Source organism: Gorilla gorilla, chromosome 20 (genome assembly GCF_029281585.2).
Source record: "Gorilla gorilla gorilla isolate KB3781 chromosome 20, NHGRI_mGorGor1-v2.1_pri, whole genome shotgun sequence".
In the NCBI taxonomy this organism is placed as follows: domain Eukaryota; kingdom Metazoa; phylum Chordata; class Mammalia; order Primates; family Hominidae; genus Gorilla; species Gorilla gorilla.
Genome location: NC_073244.2, coordinates 23517124 through 23537135, shown reverse-complemented (window position 1 = coordinate 23537135; position 20012 = coordinate 23517124). Strand labels below are relative to the sequence as shown.

General features: G+C 52.4%; 1 protein-coding gene across 2 annotated transcripts in view; it reads right to left on the bottom strand.

Annotated features, from left to right (window-relative positions):
- The window catches only part of MYO9B (myosin IXB), a 138026-nt gene extending 118044 nt beyond the window's left edge, over positions 1 to 19982 (bottom strand). For both annotated transcript variants that reach the window (XM_055372082.2, XM_055372084.1), the window contains exon 1: positions 19865 to 19982. The gene's annotated coding sequence lies outside the window, so the exon portion shown is untranslated. The remainder of the gene's footprint in view (positions 1 to 19864) is intronic.
- Between the last annotated feature and the right edge of the window lie 30 nt (positions 19983 to 20012).

Genomic DNA, 20012 nt, shown 5'->3' with positions numbered 1-20012 from the left:
CTCCAGCCTGGGTGAAAGAGCGAGACTCCGTCTCAAAAAAAAGGAGAAGCCTGACAAAAGAGATTACATAACTACATACAGACGTAGCAATTCTGCTCCCAGGTATAGACCCAAAAGAATAGAAAGCAGCGACTCAATTCCTTGTACACCAATGTCCACTGCAGCTCTATTCACAATAGCCGAAAGGTGGAAACAACCCCATGTCCATCGGCAGATGAATGCATACACAAAACGTGGTCCATCCACACAACGGAGTATGATTCAGCCATAAAAAGGAATGAACCACTGCTCCGTGCTACAACATAGATGAACCCCAAAAACATGAAGCTGAGAGAAGCCAGATGCAAAAAAGCCACATGGTGTACGTTTCCATTGATATGAAATGTCCAGAACAGGCAAATCCATAGAGACAGGAAGCAGATTGGTGGTTGCCAGGGACTCGGGGAGGGGGAATAGGGAGTGACTGCTCATGGGGACCGGGTTTCCTTTTAAGAGGATGAAAATGTTCTGGACTCAGATAGAGCTGGTCGTTGCACAACACGGTGAATGCACTGACTAGCACATTTAATTTTTTTTTTCTTTTTTGAGACGCAGTCTTGCACTCCACTGCAGTGCTGTGACCCTGGCTCACTGTAACCTTCACGTCCTGGTTTCAAGCGATTCTCCTGCCTCAGCCTCCCTTCCAATCTCAGGGGATTACAGGCATCCGCCACCACACAGAGCTAATTTTTCTATTTTTAGTAGAGACAGAGTTTCGCCATGTTGGCCAGGCTGGTCTGGAACTCCTGACTTCAAGTGATCTGCCCGCCTCAGCCTCCCAAAGTGCTGGAATTACAGGCATGAGCCACCGCGCCTGGCCAAATTTTTATTTTTGAGACTGGATCTCATTCTGTTGCCCAGGCTGGAGTCCAGTGGTGCAATTGTGGCTCACTGCAGTCTCAACCTCCCCTGGCTCAAGCAATCCTCTCACCTCAGCCTCCTGAGCAGCTGGGACTACAGGCACATGCCACCACGCCGGCCTAATTTTTGTATTTTTAGTAGAGACTGGGTTTCACCATGTTGCCCAGGCTGGTCTCAAACTCCTGGGCTCAAGCATTCTGCCTGTATCAGCCTCCCAAAGTGCTGGGATTACAGGTTTAAGCTACCACACCCAGCCAAATTACACACTTTAGATGGTGAATTTTACGTTTTGTGACTTTTCCTTAATTAAGTTTTAAAAAGAGCCTATACTGTATGATTCCATGTATATAACATTCTAGAAAATGCAAATTGACCTATGAAGACAGAAAGCTGATTGGTGGCTGCTTGGGGATGTGGGGTGGGGAGGGATGCCAAGAGGCCTGAGGACACTTTTCAGATGATGGATGTGTTTATGGCGTTGGTCGTGGTGGTGGGCTCACGGCTGTTGGCACACTGAGAAAGTGCAGCCTATTATGCAACAATTTCACCTGGATAAAACTGCTTAAAAAGGCCAGGTGCTTGGCCGAGCGTGGTGGCTCACGCCTGTAATTCCAGTACTTTGAGAGGCCAAGGTGGGCGGATCACCTGAGGTTGGGAGTTTGAGACCAGCCTGACCAACATGGAGAAATCCCGTCTCTACTAAAAATACAAAATTAGCCAGGCATGGTGGCGCATGCCTGTAATCCCAGCTACTCGGGAGGCTGAGGCAGGAGAATCCCTTGAACTCGGGAGGTGGAGACTGCAGTGAGCTGAGATTGCGCCATTGCACTCCAGCCTGGGGAACAGAGCGAAACTCCGTCTTAACAACAACAACAACAACAACAACAACAACAACAACAACAACAAAGCCAGCTGCAGTGGCTCATGCCTACAATCCTAGCACTTTGGGAGGCTGAGGAGGGCAGACTGCTTGAGCCAAGGAATTTGAAACCAGCCTGGGCCACACAACTAGGTATCTCTATAAAGTAAATAAATAAATAAATAAATAAGCTGGGCATAGTGGCACACACCTGTAGTCCCAGCTACTTGGGAGGCTGAGGTGGGTGGACTACTTGAGCCCAGCGGGTGGAGGCTGCAGTGAGCAGTGATTGCACTACTGCACCGCAGCCTGGGCCACAGGGCAAGAACCTATCTCAAACCACACCCCCCCCCCCAAAAAAAAACTGCTTTAAAAATTACATGGATTTAAAAGATCCCATTTCCCCAGGAGTTTATCTTTTTAAAACTTCTTACTCTGTATTCAAAAGTTCAGCCCTTGAGCCCAGGCACAGTTCCTCAGACACCACAGCAGGGAGATGGTCGGAAACCTAAAGGTATGTCAGGTTCCCAGGTGCCACATGGTATCGCTCACCTGGTCATCCCAGGACGCCACGAGAGTTAATCATGGAATGTTCCCAGGCAGCTCCATAGGGCCAAGGAAGATGGACAGAGGTTTACGCACTTCTAAGCCAGGTGAGGAATACAGGAGCCCAAACGGAAGATATATGTCTTTTTCTTTTTTTTTTTTTTTTGAAATGGGAGTTTCACTCTTGTTGCCCAGGCTGGAGTGCAGTGGCACGATCTTAGCTCACTGCACCTCTGCCCCCGGGTTCAAGCCATTTTCCTGCCTCAGCCTCCCAAGTAGTTGGGATTACAGGCGTGCACCACCACGCCCAGCTAATTTTTTGTATTTTTGGTTGAGACAGGGTTTCACCATGTTGATCAGGCTGGTCTCCAACTCCTGACCTCAGGTGATCCGCCCACCTCAGCCTCCCAAAGTGCCGGGATTACAGGTGTGAGCCACGGTGCCTGGCCAAGATACATGTCTTAATCACACCTGCATGAATGTGTGTGTGCACTGGCACATGTGCTTCCATGTGCTTGCATGTACACAGAGGAAACACATGTGAATACACACACTTCTGTGCATACAGTATACAAACATGAACACACCTGTGTGAACACAACATAGGACACACCCATGCTCATATAAACACAGCACACACATGGACACACTATGCACACACATGCTTGTACACAGCCATATGCTTGTATACACACTCACATGCATACAAGGACACAGGTATGAAGGAACATATGTGCAAGCGCTTTTTTTTTTTTTTTTTTTTTGACGGAGCCTTGCTCTGTCACCCAGGCTGGAATGCAGCGGTGCAATCTCAGCTCACTGCAACCTCTGCCTACTGGGTTCAAGAGATTCTCGTGCTTCAGCCTCCCATGTAGCTGGGATATAGGCGTGCATCACCACATCTGGCTAATTTTTGTACTTTTAGTAGAGACAGGGCTTTGCCACGTTGGCCAGGCTGGTCTCCAACTTCTAGCCTCAAGTGATCCAGCCGTCTCACCCAGCATATACTTCCGTATGAACACTCATGCACACACATGTGCCCAGCCACACGTATATGCTTGTACACAAAACATTTGCATGCACATGTCCACCCACATGTTCATGCCTACATACATGCGTACACCTGTGTATGTGCACACAGCGAGGCCTGGGCAGAGTTGGCCCGTCCTGTGACGTTCACTTTTGTGACCAGGGGCTCAGTGCAGCTCCCAGCTGGCGGGCTTTGGGCTGACTTGTGGCTGAGCTGCCTGGATGTAGGCAGTGCAAAACTCACTGGGATATGCCTACTTCCTCCTTCACAGCAGAAAGCAGCTCTGAGCGAGAAGCCAGGAGAACCCAAGGATGGGCTCTTTCTCCTGCTCCCTGCAGCCTCTGCTACCCACTGAGGGGAGGGCTGATGCTAGCTCATGGAATCACAAGGGCTGAAGGCCACATGGACGGCTGCACTTGAGACTGCTCCGTGTCCTCCAGGGACTGCTGATGGAGCACCAGGAGCCCTCTGAGCCCTGCTGGGAACAAAGCCTGTGGGGGCTTCTGCAGCTCTGGGCCCCTGGTGTGTGGGGCAGAAGGGCAGACTCTCAGGAAACCCCGCTCTCAGAGATGGGGCTGAAGGGGATGGTCACAGGACTGGCAGATGTGTGCCCTGCCCCCAGGCCAGGAGGAAGTGGATAAGGCTTGCTCAAGGCGGCTGCTGAGCAGCCAGGGCTGCAGGGAAGGGGGTAGCCCTAGAAGGGACATCCCTCCCTGGGAGTGGGATGGGGGTGGTGGGAGCAGAAACTAGCTGGGACCACAAGCTGGAGTGCCCCCTGCAAGGCTCATCGGCCTGGTCCTCTCCTGTTCCCACAGGTGGGACCATGGGCCTGTCTTTTCACCCACAGCTCTGGGCTGACCTCCTCTACCTGGGCCTGAACACTACCATACCCAGCTAATTTTTGTATTTTTAGTAGAGATGGGGTTTCACCATGTTGGCCAGGCTGGTCTCAAACTCTGACCTCAAGTGACCCTCCTACCTCGGCCTCCCAAAGTGCTGGGATTACAGGTGTGAGCCACTGTGCCTGGCCACAAGACCCCACCTCTATAAAAAATTAAAAAATTAGCTGGGCGTGGTGGTGCACATCTATAATCCCAGCTACTCGGGAGGCCGAGGCAGGGGGATTGCTTGAGCCCATGAGGCCAAGGCTGCAGTGAGCTGTGATCATGCCACTGCACTCCAGCCTGGGCCACAGAGCAAGATAATGTATCAAAAAAACCAAACAAATAACAAAACAAAACTGCTTCCAAACATGGAAGCAACTGTTTTCATGCCTTTTGTGAAAGAATCCTTCCCTCCCTGGATTGGGGAGCCTCCTTTGTTAAATACTACACATGGAGTTATTTTATACATGTGGTCCACCTCTGGGCTGCTGAGGCTTGTGAGGTGCCACGCTGTTTTGATTATCAGAGCTTCAGAGAATGTTCTCACTCGGCAGGGCTCAGTCTTTTGTGGTTTCCCAGGAGACCTGGGACCTGGAAATTAGTCTTGCTGTGGCTTAAGATCCCTGCCCCAAGTGGATGTGAAACCTGCCCTTGGAAAATCCCCTGGTTCTGGCGGGAATGGAAGGAAGCAGATTGGGGATGGAGGAACCAGGGACCTGAAGTCCCTGTGGGGGACAGCTCAGCCAAGTGGCGACCTCGGGTTGTGGTTGTGTTTTGGGGTACGGGTCCTGAAAACGTGTTTCCTTCCTTAAACCGAATTGTCTCACCAAAATACCCCAAGGCTAACACACCCGCTCTACCCCGACTCATGCCCATCCCACGCACAGACAATGTGAACAGGAAGCAAAATACATCCTCCAGCTGACAGCATCAGTACGACCAAGGCCTTGTGTAAGAACAATCCCCTTGTCACCAAATGAAAATCAAACTGTCAGACTATAAAGATCCTCGAAGAAATGCCAAAAAGTGGTAACAAAGTGCCTGTCAACGGATGAATGGAAAAACACAACGTGGCCCATTCATCCAACAGAATATTATTTGGCCATAAAAAGGAAAGAAGGCTGAGTGAGGCGGCTCACGCCTCTAATCTCAGCACTTTGCGAGGCCAAGGCCGGCAGACCACTTGAGCTCATGAGTTCAAGACCAGCCTCGGGAACATGGCGAAACCTCGTCTCTACAGAAAAAAAACAACACAAAAATTAGCCAGGTGTGGTGGTGTGTGCCTGTAATCCCAGCTACTCGGGAGGCTGAGGTGGGAAGACGGCTTTGGCCTGGGAGGCAGAGGCTGCAGTGAACTGAGATTGTGCCACTGCTCTCCAACTTGGCCAACAGAGCCAGACCTTGTCTCAAAAAAAAAAAAAAAAAAAAAAAAGGAAGGAAGCACCGATCCATGCTATAACGTGGATGAAACTAAAAAACATGATGCTCAGTGAGAGAAGTCAGACACGAAAGACCATATAGGGTGTGACTCCATTTATAGAAATGTCCAGAATGCCAGAACAGACAAATCAACAGACACAGAAAGTGATGAGTTGTTGTCAGGAGCTAGGGGATGAGGAGTGGGGAGTGATGGCTAATGGGGACGGGGTTTCCTTTTGGGGAAGGAAAGTGTTCTGGAATCAGATAGAGCTGGTGTTGGCACAACACTGTGAATGCACTGAATGTCACTCATGATAAATTACACGTTATGTGCATTTCACTACAATAAAAATGATCACTCCTTTTAAAAAAACGGAGTGGTGCAAAAAGAAATGGCTTTGTAAAACCAGGCCAGTATATGCTTTCTGCACTCTGAAAAAATGCCAATCTCAATTCAGGGCCTTTTCCTTGTGTTCTCATAGAAAGGAGGTGCAAGGAAAGGCATGACAACGAAAAAAAACAGGCCCTGGGGGTGGGGGTCAGTGGCCGGATGTGAATTAGCCGCTCTCAAGGCCGGCTGCACAGAAAGTAGGGTTCTGCCTACCAGTTTGGCGGAGGATTCGGAATTTACTGGAGAATAAAGGCCTCCGGACGGGGCCTCCAGAAAGTGTGGCGTAGCCGTTTCGTTTATATAAGGCCATAATTTGAAGCCACATGTTTATAGGATGAAATCATTCTCAAGCTAAGGGAAGGCTAACTAGCATTACAGCAGAGCCATTTAGGATGCATCGTGCAGCATTCAGTGCATTTCACATTTCGTGTACATTTCCCTGATCCTGTTGAGGATTTTTTTTTTTTTTTAGAAGAAACGCTCATGGGCAGTATGGGAAAGATGGACACACACACACGAAGGAATGACCACAAAGTCAGCCTATTGGTCAGGGTGGCTCAGAGTGGGAGGACGACTTAGAGACCCTTGTCCTCATTTTTCTACACCTGCAACCTAACCATAAGATGGCCACGCTCACGTGCCAGTCGGGAGGAAGAGGACACTCAAGAGAAGAAATTGTTAAGAAAACTCCAAGGGATGGCCCACTGCAGGTGACAGGAGGGAGGAACTAAGCTCTTTTGGGGCATTTCAGAAAGTGGGGATATGGCCAGGCGTGGTGGCTTATTCCTGTAATCCTAGCACTTTGGGAGGCTACTTGAGCCTAGGAGTTTGAGACCAGCCTGGGCAACAAAGAAAGACCCCCCAATTCTACAAAAAATAAAAAATGAGCCAGGCGTAGTGGCATGCACCTGTGGTCCCAGGTACTCAGGAGGCTGAGGTGGGAGAATCACTTAAGCCTGGGAGGTCGAGGCTGCAGTGAGCCGTGATGGCGCCACTGCACTCCAGCCTGGGCAACAGAGACAGATCCTGTTTCTCTCTCTCTCACACACACACAAATAAGTAAATAAACAAAGTAAGTGGGGCTGCTTCCAAGAATCCACTGCAGAGGTCAGTGGGCTCATACCACGGTCTGGTACAGGACATCACAGGAATTGGTGGGCATCATTGGTGGCCCAGGCCCTGCTGAGGGGCCAGGTCCTAGGGGTGGGACAGAGCAGGGATGGGAAACTCCTCGGGGAGCAGCTGGGGGAGCCAGCAGGGCCAAGAAACAGCGTCCGCAGGGCAAAATCACAAAAAGAGGCATTTCCAGTGGGGAGTTCATTCGTGCTCCCCAAAACTCATGCTTACCGCGAACCTCAGAATGTGACCTTGTTTGGAAATAAGGCCTTTGGGGATGTAGTCAGTTAAGATCAGGTTGTACTGGACAAGGGTGGGCCCCAAATCCAAAGACTGGTGTCCTTATAAAAGGAAAAGAGACATATGTGCACACAGAGGGAAGGCGGCACGTGAATAAAGATGGAGGTGGGGATTGGAGTGATGTGGCCACAGGCCATGGAACACCTGGAGCCCCAGAAGCTAGAACAGGCAGGAAGGGTCCTGCCGTAGAGCCTCCAGAGGGAGTGTGGTCCTGCTGACACCTTTTTTGAGATGGAGTCTTGCTCTGTTGCCCAGGCTGGAGTGCGGTGGTGCGATCTCGGCTCACTGCAACCTCCACCTCCTGGGTTCAAGCGATTCTCCTGCCTCAGCCTCCCGAGTAGCTGGGATGACAGGCACCCACCACCACACCTAGCTAATTTTCGTTTTTTTTTTTTTTGAGATGGACTGTTGCTCTTGTTGCCCAAGCTGGAGTGCAATGGCGCGATCTTGGCTCACTGCAACCTCTGCCTCCCAGGTACAAGTGATTCTCCTGTCTCCGCCTCCCAAGTAGCTCAGATTACAGGCATGCACCACCATACCTGGCTAATTTTTTTGTATTTAGTAGAGACAGGGTTTCACCACATTAGTCAGGCTGGTCGTGAACTCCTGACTTCAGGTGATCCACCCGCCTCGGCCTCCCAAAGTATTGTGATTACAGGCGTGAGCCACTGTGCCTGGCCAACACCTTCATTTCAGACTTGTGGCCTCCTCAGCCACCCAGGATAGGTACTTAGTTATGGAAGCCCCAGGACATGAATCCAGTTGCCCAGTGCAGAACACCTTGAGTGGAACACTCAGGCCAGAAGGTAGCTGGGTGAGCCCTTCAGTTGCTCCAGCCTTTTTTCTGCCTTAACCAAATATTCCCAAGAAGCTCATCCCAAATGCTCTCTCGTGAATTCTGCCAATTCCACGCTCACCCATGGGGAGTTGAATGTGTTCTTCTGAACGTGTTCAGTTTGTCCCTTGTTTTCCCCAAGACATTCCCCCAGACCTTCCATCTGGCCTGACTGTTCTGAGCCCCACGCCCTGGAGAAAGTCCCTTCCCAGGTATGTGTTCTTTCAGCACATTCTGGCCACCCGCCTCCCCGTAGCCCAAGTGCTCTCTGACCTGTGCTATACGCCCACCCCTCCAGGCCCTGGGGTCTCCCTCCCTGCGATCTGTGCTGATGTTTCAGAGGAGGCTGCCTTCTTTCAACATATGGTTAACAAATGTTCCTCCAGTGCTCACCCCAGGCCAGGCTGATGCTGGGCACAGGAGAGAGAATGGGGAGCTGAAGGAGACGGATAACACTCACCACAAAGCAAGGAGGTATTAGCAACAGTGATAAGTGCTTTGGGGAGGAAAAATCCAGCATAACTATGCTAGCACTGCAGTTCTCAGCCAGCAGTGAGTCTGTCCCTGCTGGGACAGACATCTGGCAATGTCTGGAGACTTTCTTTTTTTTTTTCCTTTTTTTTTTGAGACGAAGTCTTGCTCTGTTTTCCAGGCTGAAGTGCAGTAGTGCTATCTCAGCTCACTGTTACCTCTGCCTCCCAGGTTCAAGTGATTCTCATGCCTCAGCCTCCCGAGTAGCTGGGACAACAGGCGTGTGCCACCACACCCAGCTAATTTTTGTATTTTTAGTAGAGACGGCATTTCTCCATGTTGGCCAGGCTGGTCTTGAACTCCTGGCCTCAAGCGATCTGCCCGCCTCAGCTTCCCAAAGTGTTGGAATTACAGGCGGGAGCCATTGCGCCTGGCCATGGAGACATTTTGGATGTTACCACTTGTGGCGAGCGGATACTGCAACTGGTAGGTGGAGGCCAGGAATGCCACTCAGTGTCCCACAGTGCACAGCACGGCCCCCACAGCAAAAAATAATCGGCCCCAATACGAGCCGGGCCAAGGTGGGGAAGCTGGGGATAGGAACCCGTGGGGCAGCGCTCAGGGCAAATGGTTGCTGAGGCCTGTGCAGTGCAAACGAGCTAGACGTGCCCAGAGCTTGAGGACAGCAGCCCAGGCGAGGGCGGGGAATGGGCAGGCGGGGTCAGAGTGGGTCTGAGAACAAGGAGCCCAGTGTGGCCGGTGGGTCCAAGGCTGGAGGCGGGGAGAGAGAAGCCGAGATGGGGAAGGTCAGATCCTCCAGGGCCCTGCAAATGTGGTTAGATTTTCATGCAAGTCCGACAGGGGAGCCCTGTGTGGTTTGATGCAGGGGCACCAGGACCAGAGGGACATTAAGAAAATGTCACTATCTGTGGCAGATGGACTCTGGGGGGCCTGGGTGGAAGCACGTCCTGTGGGTGCCTTGGGGGGAGCTGACAGTGGCCTGGGTCAGGCCCATGAGACACAGGTGGGTTCTGGTCACAGGTAGAAGGCAGAGCCACTGGGTGGTGGCTGGGCTGCAGGTCCTTCTCAGGTGACCTGCGGGCTTGTAATGAAGACAGGGAGGGCAGCCAGGGACGCGGGTCTGGAAGAGCAGAGGAAAAACCCTTGTATCCTGCTGTGCAATCACACAGCTCATCTGTCGTCACGCCCGGAGGAAAGCCATCTCCAGGGTAAGAACAGGGGTCTCCCTATGTTGCCCAGGCCGGTCTCGAACTCCTGGGTTCAAGTAATCCTCCCACCTCAGCTTCTGGAGTAGTTGGGACTACAGGTGCAAGTCCACACTCAGTAAATTTTTCAATTTTTTTTTTATTAAAGACGGGATCTCCCTATGTTGCCCAGGCCAGTCTCAAATTTCTGGGCTCAAGTGATTCTCCTGCCTCGGCCTCCCAAAGAGCTGGAATTACCGGCATGAGCCACTGCCCCTGGCTAGAACATTTACATCACCTTAAAAAGAAACCCTGTACCTTTTAGCTATCACCTATCCCACTGATCCCCCAAAAGACCCCCCAAGTTTATTCCCATTCTCCACATCTGCTGAGTCGCCTAGGTGGCTCGCTACCTGGCCCCCCATCTGCCCCACGCTTCTAGTTTCTACGTGGAGTGCTCTCCGCCTGCCAGGATCTCCCAATGCTGCCCATCTGTGACCCAGCCCTTGCGGCCTTCAGACAGATGCTCCTCCTCCTGGCCGTGAAACCCACCCTCTGCCTGGTTTCTACAAAGGACATAGGGAGCTCGTTCCATTTTCTGATCACCTAAGAGCGGAACTGGATGGTGGGGGACAACGGTCTCAGGATTTGCTGCCACCAGTGTCTTTGGTGAAACAGCCACTCCCCAGCTCCCCTTGAAGCTCATCCCTGTGCCAGGGACCCTGGTGATCACACCACAAAGGCAGGGGAGAAAGAAGTCGCCTCAGGCCAGTCACGGGCTTGACCTGTAGGTCTCAACAGGCTCTGCTTGCCCCTCAAAAGCTTGGTGTTCTTCTATATCATTGTTTCTCCCCTGGAGCTGACTCTGCCCTCAGGGACACTTGGCAACCTCTGTCCCGAGACATGTTTTTTTCCCTTTGAGACAGAGTCTTGCTCTGTTGCCCAGGCTGGAGTGCAGTGGCATGATCTTGGCTCACTGCAACCTCCACCTCCCGGGTTCAAGCGATTGTTTTGCCTCAGCCTCCCAAGTAGCTGGGATTACAGGTGCACAACACCATACCTGGCTAATTTTGTGTGTGTGTATGTGTGTGTGTGTGTGTGTGTTTTTTGTATTTTTAGTAGACACAAGATTTCACCATGTTGGCCAGGCTGGTCTCAAACTCCTAGCTTCAAGTGATCTGCCTGCCTCAGCCTCCCAAAGTGTTGGGATTACAGATGTGAGCCACTGCGCCTGGCCCAGAGACATATTAAGGGTTGTCGGGACACGGAGGATGCTACCAACATGAAGAAGGTTGAGGCTGGAAATGCTGCTCCACACCCTGTGGTGCTCAAGGTCCCACCACAGAGAGGGACCCAGCCACAAATATCAGCAGTGCTGAGGGTGAGAGACCCTACATTAATTATTTGGAAAAAAATTGATTCTTTCCTCACACTAAATACCAGAATGCACAGAATACATTCTTAATAATTTTTTTTTTTTTTTTGAGATGAGTCTCACTCTGTCACCCAGGCTGGAGTGCAGTGGCACCATCTTGGCTCACTGCAGCCTCAACCTCCCAGGCTCAAGTGATCCTCCGGCCTCAGCCTCCTGAGTAGCTGGGACCACAGGCATGTGTCAACACACCTGGCTAATTTTTGTATCTTTTTTGTAGAGACGGGGATTCACTATGTTGCCAAGGCTGGTCTGGAAGTCCTGGGCCCAAGGGATCCTCCCACCTCTGCCTCCCAAAGTGCTGGGATTACAGGCATGTAATCACTTGGCCCCCAAAGGGTTATTAACCCAAAGGGTTATTAACCAGGAGAATCCACCTAGCCTCTCTGATTTCTCTCCTCTCTCCTTTCCCGTTCACTTTGTGTATTTAAATGTGTGGGCTGGGCATGGTGGCTCACGTCTGCAATCCCAGCACTTTGGGAGGCTGAGGTGGGTGGATCACCTGAGGTCACGAGTTCGAGACCAGCCTGGCCAACATGGGGAAATTCCGTCTCTACTAAAAATATAAAAATTAGCTGGGCATGGTAGTGGGTGCCTGTAACCCCACCTACTTGGGAGGCTGAGGCAGGAGAATCGATAACTTGAAGCTGGGAGGTGGAGGTTGCCGTGAGCCGAGACCGTGCCATTGCACTCCAGCCTGGGCAACAAGAACGAAACTCCGTCTCAAAAAAAAAAAAAAAGAGGGCAGCATCCTAGGACTTTGGTCAGTCAGATGATGACAGACGCAAAGTCACTTAGGAGTCAACAGAACCCGGAACTAGTGTTTCTCACCCAGAGCTGACTCCGCCCTCCAAGAGACACTAGGCCATGTCTGGAGACATTTCTGGTTATCCAGACACAGAGCAGGGGGTGCTACTGGCATCTGAAGGGTGGAGCCCAGGGATGCTGTTCAACACCCTTACAGTGCAGACGGCAGCTGCTACCCAAGAGAATGATCTGCCCCCAATGTCACCAATGCTGCAGCTGAGAAGCTATGCTTTAAATCAATCAGAAAAGTGGCTGGGCGTGGTGGCTCATGCCTGTAATCCCAGCACTTTGGGAGGCTGAGGTGGGTGATCGCTTGAGCCCAGGAGTTCAAGACCAGGCAACATGGTGAAACCCTGTCTCTATAAACAATACAAAAATTAGCCTGGCGTGGTGGTGACAGCCTGTAGTCCCAAGCTACTAGGGAGAATGAGGTAGGAGGATCACTTGAGCCCAGGGAGGTTGTCAAGCCTGCAGTGAGCCAAGATCATGCCTCTGCACTTTATCCTAGGTGACAGTGAGACCCTGTCTCAAAAAAAAAAAAAAAAAAGCAAGATTCACACACTTTCAGCCTCCTCGAGGACCCACGGGCACTTGACATGTTAGCATGGTTCCAACCCCATGCTCACTTGGCTGCAGGATATTGAGAGTGCGGGATGCAATAGGGAGCCAGCCTTGTGGAGGTACCTGCCCCGGTTCAGGTCACTTTCTGCACTCCAGGACACCCCAACCCTTACCTTCTCCGTTCCCTGCTAAATCATGGGGCTGACTCCCGAGGGACCACCCAGGAGAAAGGAACCGGTTTCCACGGTGCCTATGGGCCAAATAAGTACAACCGCACTTTCTCCGCCTCTCTTGTTCTCATGCCCACCCAATAAACAGCATCTCCACGTGACAAGATGAGGACCCCAGGGGTCTTCCCAAGCAGTGGCCAAGCTACCCCTTGCCCCCCACGGCACATTCACCAGGAAATTAAAGCCCCACGTGAGTCCCCATACCCTGGGAATCAAAATCTCAAACGTCACCCTCCTGCCCCCGATCTCGTCTGCCCTGGAATGGGATGCAGGAGGTGGCAGATGCCTCCTCGTGGAGATGCTCTGAGCAGTGAGCCAGGAAGATCCACAGCAAAGCCTTGAGCCTCCCACTGCTGCTGTGCTGCTGTGACTTCACTCGTGAGGAAGCAGCGGTGCCCACCTCGCAGGCAGATGACCCAGGGCACGGCTGACTGGAGAAACTCTCAGGTCTCCCACTTCCCCCATAAGCGAGTCCCCAGGCCAGGCAGGCTCCCGTCACAGGCTCGCCCGCTGCCGGCACCTTCACAGACCCCACTGGGCTGTTAATTTGACTTCCATGCTCGTGACTCCGGGCTGAACATCTGAACAGAGGCGAGGGCTATTTCTGTTCTCCTCAGTCTCCCCAAGGGCCAGCTCTGAGTCTGGCTCCCAGCCAATACTTCCTTTTTGCTGAAGGATTTTAAGACCTTCCAGAAACTTCTTTTGTTCAATCACTTGTGACAACAGTTGGTCCTAAGGTCACTTGGGTGCAAGAGTGTAGTTACTTTTGGATATTCCTTGCCCCTGACCCTGGCAATACTGAGAACAGAGATATACCCCCGCCCCATGCGCTGTTTGTAAACTTCATCCTGCTTCCCCACCAGGCACACGCAGCCTTGTGGACCTGGCCCTGAACACATCCCCTGTAAAATCCCATGGGATCCACTCCGCCCTGGGCTGGGTCCTCGCCTCTCTTTTTTTTTTTTTTGAGATGGGATCTTACTCTCTTGCCCAGGCTGGAGTGCAGTGGCACAAGATCACGACTCACTGCAACCTCTGCCTCCTGGGTTCAAGCAATTCTTCTGCCTCAGCCACCCAAGCAGCTGGGATTACAGGTGCATGCCACTACACCCAGCTAATTTTTGTATTTTTAGTAGAGACTGGGTTTCATCATGTTGGCCAGGCTGGTCTCAAACTCCTGACCTTAGGTGATCCTCCCACCTCGGCCTCCCAAAGTGCTGGGATTACAGGCGTAAGCCACTGCACCAGGCCTCTCACCTCTCTTTAGTCACCCTTGAATGTATGAGTGTGAGATCTGGAAAACAGGGAGTGTCCAAAATTGATGTGGCCAACCAACCTGCTCACCCTTAAAGTGTTTATTTAAAGGAGTGAGAAGAGACAAAATGGACCTATTCTCTATTGACACGATCATTTCCCTCCAGATTCTATATTATCTAAAAATGTAAGTTGAGGCCGGGCACGGTGGCTCACGTCTGTTATCCCAGCACTTTGGGAGTCCGAGCGGGCTGATCATCTGATGTCAGGAGTTTAAGACCAGCCTGGTCAACACAATGAAAGCCCATCTCTACTAAAAATACAAAAAGTAGCTGGGAGTGGTGGCGCACGCCTGTAGTCCCAGCTACTCGGGAGGCTGAGGCAGGAGAATCACTTGAACCTGGGAGACAGAGGTTGCAGTGAGCTGAGATCGCGTCACTGCACCCCAGCCTGGGTGACAGAGCGAGACTCTGCCCCCGCCCCCAAAATAAATAAACAAATAAATAAAAATGTAATTTGAATTTGTCCTTTTCTCAGTATTATGGGCTGAGCTGTGTCCACCACTCCCCTCCACAAAGAAATATTCACATATTGAAATCCTAAACCTCAGAACTTCAGAGTATGAGTATATTTGGGATTTTTTTTTTTTAAGAGATGGGGGTGTCGTTCTGTCACCCAGGCTGGAATGCAGTGCCATGATCATAGCTCACTGTAGCCTCAAACTCCCAGGCTCAAGCGATCCGTCTGTCTCAGCTTCTCAAAGTGCTGGGACCACAGGCATTCACCATCATGTCTAGCTAATTTTAGTATTTTTTTGTAAAGATGGGATCTTGCTATGTTGTCCAGGCTGGTCTTAAACTCCTGGCCTCAAGTGATCCTCCTGCCTCAGCCTCCCAAAGGGCTGAGATTACAGGCGTGTGCCACCAAGCCTCGCCTAGAGACAGGGTCTTTATGGGGATGATTCAGTTAAAATGATGTCATTAGGGTGGGCCCCCTTCCATATGACTGCTGTCCTCGTAAGAGGAAATTTGGACACAGAGACAGGCACAGAGGGAGGACGATGTGAAGACCCAGGGGAAGACGGCTATGTATGAGCCAACAGAGAGAGGCGTAGAACAGATTCTCACAGCCCTCCGAAGGCACGAACCCTGCCAGCACCTTGATCTTGAATGTGATTTTAAACGTCTGGCCTCTAGAACTGCAAGCCAATATACTTCTGTCGTTTTGGCCACCCAGCGTGCGGTTCTGTTACAGCAGCCCTAGCAAACTCAGGCACCCAGCAACAACAGTCATGAAACACCCCTAGCAGGGCACCTTCTCTTGCACATACAGCCCTGTGCAGCAGGGCAGAGATGGGTTTTAAACAAGTGAGTCAGACAAGGATATCTTATTCATCACTCCGACGAACCCATGGGCTGAACCCTTGAATCACTACTTTATTTATCATCGGGCTCGGGCTCAGAAAGTCTCACTGAGGAAATGAGTAGAACCCAAACTCGTCAGCTGCATTTCTGAAACATGCCTAATCTCTGAGGCTCTTTCCCAGCCACGATAGAAACTGAAAGGGAACGGGGCTCTGGGCTGTGGCGGTGGGCTGGTGTGGAGACAGAGCCCTTTGTTCTGCCACTCCAGGGACCACGAGGGCAGAAGAGAAGGGCTTGTCTTGCTTTGCCGAGAGGCCGCCTGGGGCCGTCTGAATGGCCGGCCGAGCAGGGGCAGCCTGGCACAGCTGGGCTGGGGATGCCGGGCACACAAAGGGCTGGTGGGTGGGGTGTGGGGGCAGCACCCAGAAGGGACCGTCAGTCCCGTGGCCCCAGAGCGTCTCCTCCAATCAAGGTAAAGCAGCAAAGTCACGGTCAAGGAGGGGGCCAAGCAGGGAAGGGGACAGCAAGATGGACCAAGAACAAAAATTCAGCTGTGTACGCTTGGGAACGGGCGGGCGAAAGGGCCCATGGAAGAGATAATGCAGCTTACAAAAGCGACGTTTATCCGGGGCAACCTCCAAAGTAGCTCTTGGGAGAGAATCTAATACCTCTAATCTCAGAAGAAAAGCAACAGATCATTCTAAGACGAGGACAGTTCCTCCAGAAATCCAGGTCAGTCACAAGACAAAGAAAAGACAAGGGCACCCGCTGTCCACCCTCGGGCACGTTGCCTACCCTCCCATAGTCCGTTCCTAACGGTTCCTCCTTTTTATCAAGACCCGCTCCCTCCTGATTAAGAACTGACTGGATGGCAGGATTCAGTTCCTGGTCTCTGCCCCTGTTCCCACTCTTAGTGGCAGTTTCTCAGGGGCTCCACAAACACCAAGGACCCACCGAGAAAATGATGGGCCCTAGAGGGGAACCAGGTTTTACGAATGAGCATCACATTTCACCTGGCGGGGGAGGTGATTCTACCCCCAGGGGACACGTGGCCATGGCTGGAGTCATTTTCAGTTGTTACCCCTTGGAGGGGATGGAATACTACTGGCATCTCATGGGTGACAGCCAGGGACACTATTCCACATTCTACAGTGCGCAGCCCCAAGTGTCAATGGTGATGCGGGTGAGAAACGGCCCTGGAGATTTGGGTTTCCCCAGTTAAAGGTTACTAAGGATCCTGCATGTTTCTAGAAAGCTCAAGGAACCATCTCTGAAGTCATCACCTGCCTGGGCCTGTTTCTGTATCAGGAAGATAAGAACAAGGACCCTCGCGCTGCCGGTTGGCAGAATGAGAGAGCTGGGATGCCCTGTACAGGCCGGGCTTCAAAGGTATCTGCTTGTGCAATCCCTACCACCCGGCGTGGTTTAACACGTGGTATCTTTCCAGGTTTGACCTGGGGCCAGCCATTACTTCCGAGGAAACCTGCTGGAATCCCCCTTGTCCTAAAGCTTGCATTGGTTGTCCCTAATTCTCCCCCCATAATATCTTGTGGCCCCTCTGTCACCGTACTGATGACCTGATCTGAATTCCATTCTTCTTTTTAATTGTTATTATTTTTGAGGGCGTCTCGCTCTGTCACCCAGACTGGAGTGCAATGGCGCAATCTTGGCTGGCTGCAAACTCCGCCTCCTGGGTTCAAGCAATTCTCCTGTCTCAGCCTCCAGAGTAGCTGGGACTACAGGCGCACACCACCACGCCCGGCTAATTTTTGTATTTTTAGTGGAGACAGGGTTTCTCCATATTGGTCAGGCTGGTCTTGAACTCCTGACCTTGTGATCCACCCGCTTCAGCCTCCCAAAGGGATTACAGGCCTGAGCCACCGCGGCCCAGCCTGAACTCCATTCTTTCTGAAGAGGAAGTGCAAAGTTGGGGGGGCGGGCATTAGCGTGTCCATCTGGGTCATAAGGATTCACCTCTGTACCCAGGAATCTACCAAGTGTCTGGCACAATCAACCCTTGCCTAACTGAAATCAAGGCCCACCCAAGACACACCATTTGGAAGAGATGAGGAATGGGAAGCAGCAAGTTAACAAGTCCCTGTGGGGAGAGAATAACGAATCCTACAGCCAAACAGAAAGGGGAGATTCCCACGTCTCTACCTGCTCCACTGAGTCACCAGACTGGACCCGAGGGACGGTACTGCCTTGGGATTTCCAGAAATTTGCAGTTTCCAAAGCTTTGGGAATAGGTGCAATGTGCAAAAGCACCTTCAACACCGCAATTTTCTATTTGGACGATGAAGAAGTGGTTAAAAAAAAATCATTTTTGGATACAAACTGTAGAATGGAAAACGGAATAAAAGTATGATCATCGCAGCCAGGAGTGGAGAGTGGGGGTGCTGTGAGGAGTTCAAGGCCGGGAGTTGGGGGACATGGACTGGAGACAAGATGGTGATGAGAAGAGTTGGGTTTCAAGGTTGAAAAACGCTGATGGAGGTCAATTCATTCATTTTGCAGGTGAGAGGTCAGAAACAGGCACAGAGACTTGACCAAAGCCAGGATCTCCAACACGGTGCTCCCTCCACAAGACCCTGCTTGGCCATTCTCTAGTGGCAGGGAAGAGGCGATTGCAGGGCTGTGGGATCAGAAGATCCCGGTCCCGTTCTGTAGGCCAGTGCAAGCCTACAGTTCAATGTTTGCAGGAGGCATGACTGTGGGCTGTCGCTGCATGTCCTGGGGCAAGCCAGGCCAAAGCCACCTTTCCTAAAGGCCAGGATATTCTGGAAGTGAAGGGGGTGCTTATCTTTCTGTGGCCCTCTTTATATTCCAGCTATCCAGGTTCATCTCCTGAATGAGCTATAAACTAAATATAAGCTGGGGTTCCCCAGCCCTTCTGGCAGATCCCAGGTAAAGATCCCTACAGTTGGGAAAGGGGAGAAATGAATGCCAATCAAAAGCACCCTGCACAAAGTCCCTGCCAGGGCCACAAGAGCCAGGCCTGTCAGATGTGAATAACTTTCCTGTAGCCCAGGTCACCTCCGGCTGCTCCTGGACACCTTAAGATTCTGGACTCCAACATCAAAAAACAAACCGAGTTGGGACCCTCTGGCTGGAAAGTGTCCCCACCTCAGACAAAGAGGCAGAGAAGCCATCCCTTAAAGACCCCTGGCCTCCAGGGTGCCCAGGAAAGAAAGGAGGGCTCGTGGCTGTCGTGCCTCTCCAGGGCTGAGCTCAGAGCAACCGGGGGACAGATTTCCTGTATGTCGTTTTACCCATTTAAGTCCAAGGATGCAGCTCTGCGGAGGTGGCGACAGTCCTGTACATGAGGGTGCATGCACACTCGCTCCTGAAACACAGTTCCGGCCCCACAACCGGCCCTGAGGTCCCTTCCTTGGATCCAGGGAATCCCAGAATCCTGCTAGTCCTGTCTTAAGGGGAGGGTGGTGAAGTTTCCAAGACGAAGCACAGAGGGTGTTGGGACTCGTCCCAGGTCACCCAGCTGTTAAGTGTGAAGTCAGGAGGGACACGAATCAAGAGGGGAGGGTGGGGGGACGGAATCTCCAGGGGCTGCACCTCAACATCTCCCTCCACGGGGCCACTCTAACCCCTTCCTTCTCTTCCCTCCTCTCCGGGCCCTCCCCCCCTAAGCCTACCCTCAGTTCTTACCATGACTTCTACTCCGTTTACTTCCCTTCCAGCTCCCATTTCCCCGCTTCCCAAAAGCCGGCTGCCGCATCAGTTAGTTCAGAACCCCCCGCATTTACTGAGCGCCCACTGGGGGCCAGGCGCCGCCCTCTTCTCAGACACCCTTCCTTCAATCGCGCGGGCAGACGTCCCCAGATCGGTCTCGCACCCCTTCCCCTCAACCGCACCCCGGCTGTCCCGCCCCTGGCCTTGCCCACTCCCCCAGCCTGGGCCTCTCGTTCCCGCCTCCGTGCCTCCCCACAACGCCGTTTCCTGCGACCCCCCAATTACCACTTAAGCCACGTCCTCTTCAGAGAAGCTGCTCAAAGCCACAAGACTCACCCCCCCCCACGCCCTCGAACTCCCTCACCAGCTCCATCCCCATCCACTTTCTCCTTCACCGTCTCGCTTCCACCTCATCCCCAGCAACCTCTCCAAGACCCCCAGGCTCGTTCCCGCCCCCTCGACCCCTGCCGTAGCGTCCCCCATCAGCCCTCAGCTCCGTCCCTCTTCTGCGCAACCCCCAAAGGCAGGCTTCGAGCTCGAGTCGCCAACCCGAGGCTGCCTGGTACTCACCTGGCCTCGGCCGCCGCGCGCCGCCGGTCCCGGGCCGGGTCCCCGGCCGGACGACCGCCTGCCAGCCCGCCGCTGCTCGAGCCGCTCCGCCCCGCCGCGCCCGCCGCTCCCCCGCGCGCTCCCGCTTCCGGGTTCCGGAGAGGCGGGG